The 8,833-nt window shown below is 51.2% G+C and overlaps 1 long non-coding RNA gene across 1 annotated transcript in view; it reads right to left on the reverse strand.

The window, feature by feature from the left end:
• Positions 1-7,172: 7,172 nt before the first annotated feature.
• Positions 7,173-8,833, reverse strand: part of LOC118971531 (uncharacterized) — a 4,357-nt gene continuing 2,696 nt past the window's right edge. The window contains exon 3 of the long non-coding RNA XR_012127415.1: positions 7,173-8,574. This is a non-coding gene — a long non-coding RNA (uncharacterized lncRNA). The remainder of the gene's footprint in view (positions 8,575-8,833) is intronic.

Genomic DNA, 8,833 nt, shown 5'->3' on the forward strand with positions numbered 1-8,833 from the left:
GAAACATTTTGGTTGCACTGATTTTACAAAATGTATGACACAGCAGTAAACTCACAGATCTTCAGCACCTTGTCGTTTGCGGTTGGAGATGCCGGCTGGGGAGGCGAGCAGAGGGTGCCCATGCAAAAGCCAAAAACACAAACAGGAGAAGCCGGGGTGCATGAGCTGAGCCGGAGGGGGACGCGACCAGGACGTGTGTTCTCCGGCTTCCTCTGTAAAGTGGTTGCCCAACTTTTTCACGGTCCAGCTGGAGTGAAGGTAACAAAGCCTGGCAGTCGCCTCTGCATGCTGCCAACCACGAGAGTAACTGCTCCTTGTGAGCCAGTGAGCAAAGTATTTGAACCCCAAGGCTGGAGAATACAAGGGAAGGACAGGGTTTTGTCGGAGGGGCGCTCGTCTCGCAATTTGAAAATGCACTTTTGTGGTTTAAGCATGGAGTCGATACTTTACTCTGTTGCACATCTCGGGGGGTCCACAAGGAAGCAGAAGGGAAAACAGATGTGACATTGGGGCGGGAGGCTCTCTCCACCCTCTTTCTCCTAGGCGTGTGGACAAGAAAGTTTGGGGTCTTGTAGGGCTTGGATTCAAGAGGAACCTGAAATGCACTCTGAGGGACATGGAGAGACTCAGAGTTTATAAAGGGAAGATCCACAGGCTTATGTAAGTTGTTTGGAAAGAATCAGAGAGGGTGTAGACAAACATGACTCATGCTGGTCTACAGAGGCAGGTCACTCTGCCAGTTGCCAGACTGGAGTTCAGCCACAGAAGCCTCGTTCAGAGTTCTCCAACAGCACGTGGCCGCTGTTGGCACGGTTCACAAGCCCACGTGCCATCCAGGGGTGCAAATCCAGGACAGCAAGCTCCCCGAAGGCCTCCCGGATTGCTTGAGGGACTCTTGACATTTCTAACTCCATGTCAGATAGACCCGGGCACACGAGCCACTCTGGGTGTTGGGAAGAAAATGGGGTCCTGGTGCTCAGCTGGTGATACAGATGGGTCCCTCTGCGGCTGAGGAGGGTGGCCAGTGCCACCCACAAAGTCAGGGTTCCACAGCAAGGAAGGAAGGATGGATAGAGCTTGGGTCATGCTCCCCAGAAGCCAGTGTATCATAGAAGGATATAACTTGGGCACAGCCCGAGGGAAAGACACAGGGCCAGGCCAGGGGACTGGGCACAGAGCTAACAGGCGGCCACCCTCACCACTGGCACTTAGAGGCTTTTTGCTCAGAGCAGTCCAGACACCCAAGAGGCCTACTGGGGGATGGCATGTTCTGGTCCCTTTTGGTAGGATGAATGTACATTGGACAAAATCAGAAATGTGTGTCCCTGTCCCAGATGATGGTGAGATGGGTCAAGGATTGAAGGTCAGCCAGAGAGAAGAGCAGATCGTAGGTGAAGGGCGTTCAGAGAGAAGACACAGTGTGGGGACCTGGAATGCAGAATGCAGACAAAGACAGCGTAAGGGCCCACGAAGCACAGAGGTGCGAGGTTATGAGGGGTGTGCTGACCCGTGCACAGGAGTTTAGACTTTGTCCCCAAAGCCATAGAGATGCCATGTTTTACAAGCTCCGCCTGTCAGTAGGGCTCGTGTGGGTCTCCAGGATGAGTCTCAAGGAAGACAAACTTTCACGGGTTCAGGATGGATCACGGAGCCCCGTTGGTGAGGGTCTGGACCTGGCCAGGAGCAGAAAGGTCGGGAGGCTAAGCTAGTATGTTAACAATGGCGGTGGCACCCGGTTGGCCCACTGGACCACGGTTTTCCAATTGCAGAGTGAACTGCACCCTCCTTCTGTTCTTTACCCATGCTGGCTGGGCTCATGTGAGGTCAGCATTGGAAATGCAGACGGCAAAGGTCAGGCTTGTTGTTCGGTCCTCTCCGTTAACAAATAAATCCGAAAACCCCGTCACCTCCTCCGTGCTGCGTGATTTCTCTCCGGGAGGGTAATGGACGTGCGCCATCCTGCTTAGTTACAGAACAGCCCGTTGTGAGTATGAAGGACGCGTGACCTTTATGTAATTGGTGAGACAAAATATCTTCCAGATGCTGAATGACTGACTCATCTTGGGGGGTGACCCCATGCTTTGAAATAATCTAAATGGGTCCCTAGAAAATTTACCGTCGATGGGAGGTGGTTTCCATGGCTGTGGAGTGAAAGTCACCTTTCCTGATAGGAAATGTTTTAAAGTCGTTGATGCTGAAACTTTGCAAACCTTCCAAAGGGCGGTTTTAAGTACAGGAACTGTTGAGAACAGAAATGGAATTTCTAGGCAAATCGGAAAGACATGTGGGGTTTGTTCTGCAGCGTTCTCCAGGCATGGTTATTAATCACAGCTTCCTGACGCGCTGTCTGCTGCAAATAGTACAGACCCCTCCCTGTTCTGGGATGCAGGGAACCTCCTATTTAACATGAAATATTGTTAAGTGGATGGTATGGCCAACACAATGGGATGACCTACAAGGGATGTCACGGGTGGGAGCCTGGCTTGATGCTGCCTTCACACGTCGTGAGAACTTTAGGGCCAAGTATGGTGTTGTTCCTAAAACCCATTGCTCACGGAGGGTTGAATGGGATATGGACAACCTAACTGTGCGCGGGGCAAGCCCTGCTGTAGCAACATTTTCCTGCTTCCTTGCTTCCAAGGTGAGTACTGGGATCCTGGGAGCGAGGACCACATGCATCCTGCTCCAGGCACAGTGAAGGATTGCAGAGGTATGTGTCTCTGGAGGTGGAGGTGGGAGGGCAAGCCTGAGCCCCAGGGCTGCCAGGGAAACTGGGAGGGCGAGAAGAGCATGCCTAGCCTCCAGGGCATGCAGAGACCACAGAAATAACCTCCGAGCCCTGTTTTGTGGTTCGGCTTCAGGGCATTCTCTTATCCGCAGAATCCCAAGGCGGGCTGTCCGGCTAAATTTGTTTTCTGTCGATGCATAACAAATTGCTGCAAACCAAGCATCTTCCATAGACCCCGATGTGTCCTCTCGCTGTGTCTGTGGACCAGGAGTCCAGGCAGAGCTCAGCTTGGTTGATAGACAGCCACTCAACACGGCTGCAGGATGAGCACAAGCTATGCTCAGGGGCTTTACCCTTTCTGGCTGTGGACTCCCCCGCAGATCCCCACCCTCCGGCGGAGAAGGAACAGCGCTATGCAGACACATTTTTTTTTAGAGGGGATTTTGCTAACGGCATAGACTCATAAGTGTTTTTCAGGAAAGATGGTCAGAATGTGTCTCATCTGAGGTAGTCAGCTTTGCAAACTTGGGGGGCTCACAGCCATCGAGGTGTATCCTCTCCCAGTTTTGGAGACCAGAGGTGTGAAATCAAGGGGTCAGGCAGGCTGGTTCCTGTGGAGGTTCTGAGGGAGGCTGGGCTCCAGGAGGCAGCCCTCCCTTTACTGACATGGCGTCCCAGGACCCCCAGGTCCTCAGAGAGGTCTTCTTGGAGGACATGCTGCTCAGCACTCTCTGCCCCAGGACCCTCGGTGTCACGCGGGGTTCTCCAGAGACACAGAGCCCACGGGAGGTTCATAGATGGATATGAGAGGAGATTCACTGTAGGAGTCGGCTCATGGGATTACGGCCGCCCGGAAGTCCCACCATCAGGACCACAGCGTCCTCTGCGAGTCCCTGGCTGAATCACAGGCTGGACACCCCAGGGGAGGCTGGGCCCGGCCAAGACCACCACCCCAGGCTCCGGCCACTGGACGTCAGCCACTCCCTTTGGCTTGCAGGTGTCTTGAAATGTCATAGGAAACAACTTTGTATTCCTGAAGTGGCCTCACATGTAATAAAGTCAGTGGACATGGTCGCTAGCCTTCGCTTTTTAGTGGGTACAACCCAAAATGAAGTGTTCTTTTCTTGCCTATCACTGCCATTCAGTGGCATTCAAACAGGAAAAAAAGCTGTTGGGACCGTAAAACATTTCCTAAAGCTTTTGGCTACAATCGTTTTATTCCTACGTTTTTTGCTTCTTTTCCTTTATACACTCTTTGCACAGAGAAACCACTACTTCCCATATAATTAAAGACCGTTTCAGACACTCTTACATCATCGTTTCTAAATCTCAGTTTTCTAACAGCAACTTTTCCATCAGCTTCATCACGAATAGATAAGGAACAAAATCCTTTGTGCCAACAGGAAATGCAGACATGAAGAAATACATCTGCACGTGTTTACATCAAGTTCCAGTTCAGCCACTGAAACCTCATGGGGAGAAATCACTCCCCCAAATTCACCCGTCAATTTTGTTTACCCTCTTCTCGAATATAAGCTGAAATGCAATGTGCCCTTTGTGGAATAATGTTTTATTTATTCAGGGACTTGCTTATTCCTTCCTCATTTACCTGACAAAGCTTCGGAGGAGGCTTTCAGAAGTAATGGTTTTAGTTTGACTTAAAAAAAAATAGGCAACATTCTATGACTCCGAATAGAAATAAATGCTTTTTCATAGTCATTTAGTTAAAAGAGTTGAGTTTTCTGGGCGCACGATGCTTAAGGGTAAAGGCCGGGCAACAGGTAAACTCCAGGGAAGGAAGCTTCCATTGCTGGGCTGTGACTTTTTTATGGGCTGAACATCTGTGCCTGGTCCCCAGATCCTTCTCCTAAGATTCTGCCCCAGGAATTGACTTTTATGGATTATATCAGGAGTTCCTGAGCCTCCCTGGCTAGCGGGCAGCCTTGGCCACCAGGGGCAGTGAGTCTGGGCAGTATTCTGTTTCAGGTTGTGTAGTGTCTCCACCCCCGCTGCCCCCCAAGTTTTCTTCCTGCTCTCCAGAACCTGGGAATGTGGTCCTAATGTAGAAACAGGATCTTTGCAGACGGGATTAAGTGCAGGCTCTGAGATGAGCTCCTCGTGGATGAGGGTGGCCCTACACCCAGGGACAGGAGTCCTCGTCAGAGACAGAAGAGGAGACACAGTCACAGAGGAGAAGCCGAATGGAGGTGTAGGCAGAGACTAGAAGGATGTGGCCACATGCCCAGGGCTGCCTGGAGCCCCCAGACTCTGGAAGAAGCAGGAAGGAGCCTCCCCTGGGGCCTGTGGAGGGAGCTCAGCCCTGCCCTGCCTGGAGCTCAGAGCCCTGCCTGGACCTCAGACGTCTGGTCTCCAGAGCTGGAGAGGATACATTTGTATTGCATTAAGCCCCTCAGTTGGTGATGATTTGGTATGGCAGCCACAGGAGGTTCATGCATATCCCCTACTCCCTTTCTGGGGTCCCCTGAGTGCCTCATACCCCTAGCAGTCCCAAACCCTGACCCTGAACCCCGTCCCCCTGCAGCCACTCCAGCTCAGCTCAGTCCAGCTCCAGGAACCAGCCCTTGGGCTCCCATCCTCGGACGGCTTCTCTTAGCCCTGTTTGTACCTGGGGCTCTTTGCTGAATTCTCTTCATCTCTTGTTCCACCCAGATGATGTCTGATCGAATCACACCCTCCCTGCCATCGGGGTGGGCCCCTTTTCTTTCCCAGGCACTTGCCACCTGAATGTCTTTTCTTATACATTCCCAAGTAGAGGGTGGCTTTCATGGGGCCACTTTGATGTCTTCGATATTTTCACATGTCCCCTTCCTTTGTGACCCTGTAAAGCCACCACAGCTAGCAGCCCAAAGTGATTCAGAACACTGTCCACCCTTCTCCACACTCAAGAATTCTTGGAAATATGACACAGGGATTCCCATCTCATGTGGTCTGGGGCAAGGAGAACCTTTGGTATAAATCTAAAGGGGCCCGTTAATCCAGCGAGATGGAGGAATAACTGTGGGGTATTTCCCGCACAATGTAATAGAGAGGCATTCCGTAAATACTTCTTGGTTGCCTGATAAATAATGAACCCTCCCCAGTGCTTTGTGTATAGGAGTCAATGGAAATGTGTTGACTTAGAGTTGATTGAATGGGCAAAAGTTTCCCGTTGAGTCAGATGTGTCAGCTCAGGAGCAGGCAAGCACCAACACTGGTGCATGGCTTTCGATACTGCCCTCCTGCAGCGATGTCCCGTATTCCAGTGGGGCAAGCGGGCTTCAGACCAAATGGGACTCACCAGCCTGGACCAGACCTGCTTTTGCGAAATGAATCGTGCTTTGCATATCTTATTCTCTGTTCACCTTTGAATGGCATGCAAGTTCCGAGAGTAGGGATGAAATGTTTGCAGTGACATGAACTTTGTCTGGTATAAGCTCTACTCTTTGGAGTTTAAGAGTAAATGACAGCATGGCCAATGAATGTTCCTGCTATGGGAGGAATGTGTGTCCCCCTCACACACACACACACACACACACACACACACACACACACGAATCCATATGTGGAAGCCCCACGCCTAGTGGGATGGTATCAGGAGGGGTCCTTTTGGAGGGGGTGAGGTCATTTGGTGAGGCCGTCAGGGTAGGGTGGGAGCCCTTATAGACCCCACAGAGCCCCCCGTCCCTCCTCCACACGCAGACACAGTGAAAGGATGCTGCCTATGAACTGGGAAGAGGTTTCCCCAGACGCCACATCTGCAGGCTTTTTGACCTTGGCCTTCCACTCCCAGAACATGAGAGATGGATGTCTATCATTTACAGGACCCCTAGTCTGTGGTGCTGTGTTAAAGTGGCCTCAATGGACTGAGATACTTCCCAAATGGAGGCTTTATTATAATGAATCTGGGCTCATTGAGAGCTGATATTCTGGGATCTGGAAGACCTGGCTGTGGAGGAGGTTGCAGAGGTCAAGGGTGAAGGTCCGAGTGCCCTCGGTTCTCTGAGCTGCAACTGTGTCTGGAGAAACACAAGGACATCCTAAATTTTTCTGTTCCCTTTTCCCTCTGTTCAGAGCCACCTGTCTGAACCAGGCTGCAGCCATCCACCTCAGAGTCTTTCTGGGGTCCCTCCTTCCCTTCTGGAGGAAGATGACCCCATTGGGTAAGGATGCAATGGCCACCCCCATCGGGTTGCAGGCTCATATTTCCATCCTTACCTCCCAACCCTTTCTGTATTCCTACCCATCACATGGATTTTTTCCCTGATGTCTTTGTCTGAGCTCATGCAGACAGACTCCACCTTTCCTCTATCTGGAAACCCCCTAAAAGTCCTCCAAGACATTGTGTAAGTGTAACCTCCTTAGTGAGATGTTTCCAAACTCTCTGACACCATCTCCAACTTCTTTTCTTCCATTTGCACTCCATGCTCGCCGTCCTGCAGGTATCCTGCAGGCTATCGGGGTTTGCTCGTGCGCCTCAATAAACTATTTGATTGCAGAAGAAATGACTTATTTACCTTCACGTGCTCAGTGCCCACAGTCATAGGCACAACACAACGCACAAAAGGGTAAATAAATGTGTGTTGGACAAATGGACCCAATTTTCCCCTGGTCTGGTCTTGCATTAGGGGGGAATATATGCTTAAGCCATCTTTGCAGCTGGGGGGGTGTATGGTGACTTTCTTGTCCTTCAGCCTCTTCCAGAAGCTCGCCATTCCTCGCCAGGACAGGAAACCTCACCAGCCACCTTCTGAAAGCAGGCGTGTATTTGCAGCTGCCCTGATGAAGAGATACCTCATATGTGATGCCATGTGACTTCTGAGCACAGATTAGGGGAGTGATGTGATTCTCACCTGGTTTTGCTCTCTCTTGCCAGAAGCTCGCCTATGAAGCCCATGCCCCATGCTGTGGGGGAGCCCAAGCCACGTGGAGAGGCCACGTGTAGGCGTTGAGGGGGACAGCCTCACCAGACGTCTCAGCCGGGGCTGATTTCCCGGGCTACTGATTCCCGGGGTTGGACCTGCCCTGGGGAGAGGTCCGTGCTTGGTTTCGTGGCCGGCTGCCACCTTTGTCAAATGCCTAATAGAGTTTCGACAAGGGGCTCCATGCTGTCATTCTGCACTGAACACTGTACATTATGTACTTTGTCCCCATCTTGGCCAAAAGCCAGCCCCCCGGGTGAGAAATGTGAATGAGCAGGCATTTAGGGATGTGAGCCCCCAGCCTTCTGCTAGGAGAGAGAAGAGCCTGGACCTGTCCAATTGTTCCAGATTCTTGAGCAAAATACCCGAGCGGCTGCCTTAGACCACCAAGTTTTGAGATAGCGTGCTACACACCGTAACTGGCATGATGAGACATTTTAGAATTAATATGTGTGCGCACTTTGGCTTCATACCATTTTCATATGTATCCTTGGGGGGGGTGTGCGTGTTGTTGTACGGCAAAGAGAATCAGGAGTTGCATTTTCTCAGTGCATAGCCTTTCGCACTGAGCTCAATTTTGCTCTGATGCATTCAGTTCAGTAATTTTATATCTAAAGTCCCATGGTGTGTGGTGTGTGTGTGTGTGTGTGTGTGTGGCTTTGATCCAGGTGTTGGTGTGTGTGTGGCTTTGATCCAGGTGTGGAGATAAAAACAAAGTTGGGATAGCTTACAGACTATTAGGAGAATCGGATAAACACAAATAAACAGATATGAATTCAAACAGGTCTTCTGCCATATTGTGTTTCGGGGTACCGTCCTGCATTTCCCTGTGGCTCCCCACCATGACCTTCACAGCCAGCAGTCCTCCTGGCCAATGTTCCTCCAGGGGAGGACCGCACGCCTGGTCCTGGACACAGAGCTACCAGCCTGCACAGGGTGGAAACACAAGGTTGTTTATCGCTTGAAGGAGACTCAAGGACACACAGGATTCATGTTTTGAATGCATGACAGTTGATTCCCCTTATCCCAGGGTTCCCAACCCGAGGTTTCAGCGACTCCAGTCAACTGCGGTCGAGAAGCAGAGAATCCTCTTGATTTATGGTTAGGAGGCCAGCGGCAGCCTAACGCTGGGTCACAGTGCCTGACTCGCGTCACCTCGTCTCACCATGTAGGCATTTTATCATCT

This window comes from Manis javanica, chromosome X (genome assembly GCF_040802235.1).
Source record: "Manis javanica isolate MJ-LG chromosome X, MJ_LKY, whole genome shotgun sequence".
Taxonomy (NCBI): Eukaryota; Metazoa; Chordata; class Mammalia; order Pholidota; family Manidae; genus Manis; species Manis javanica.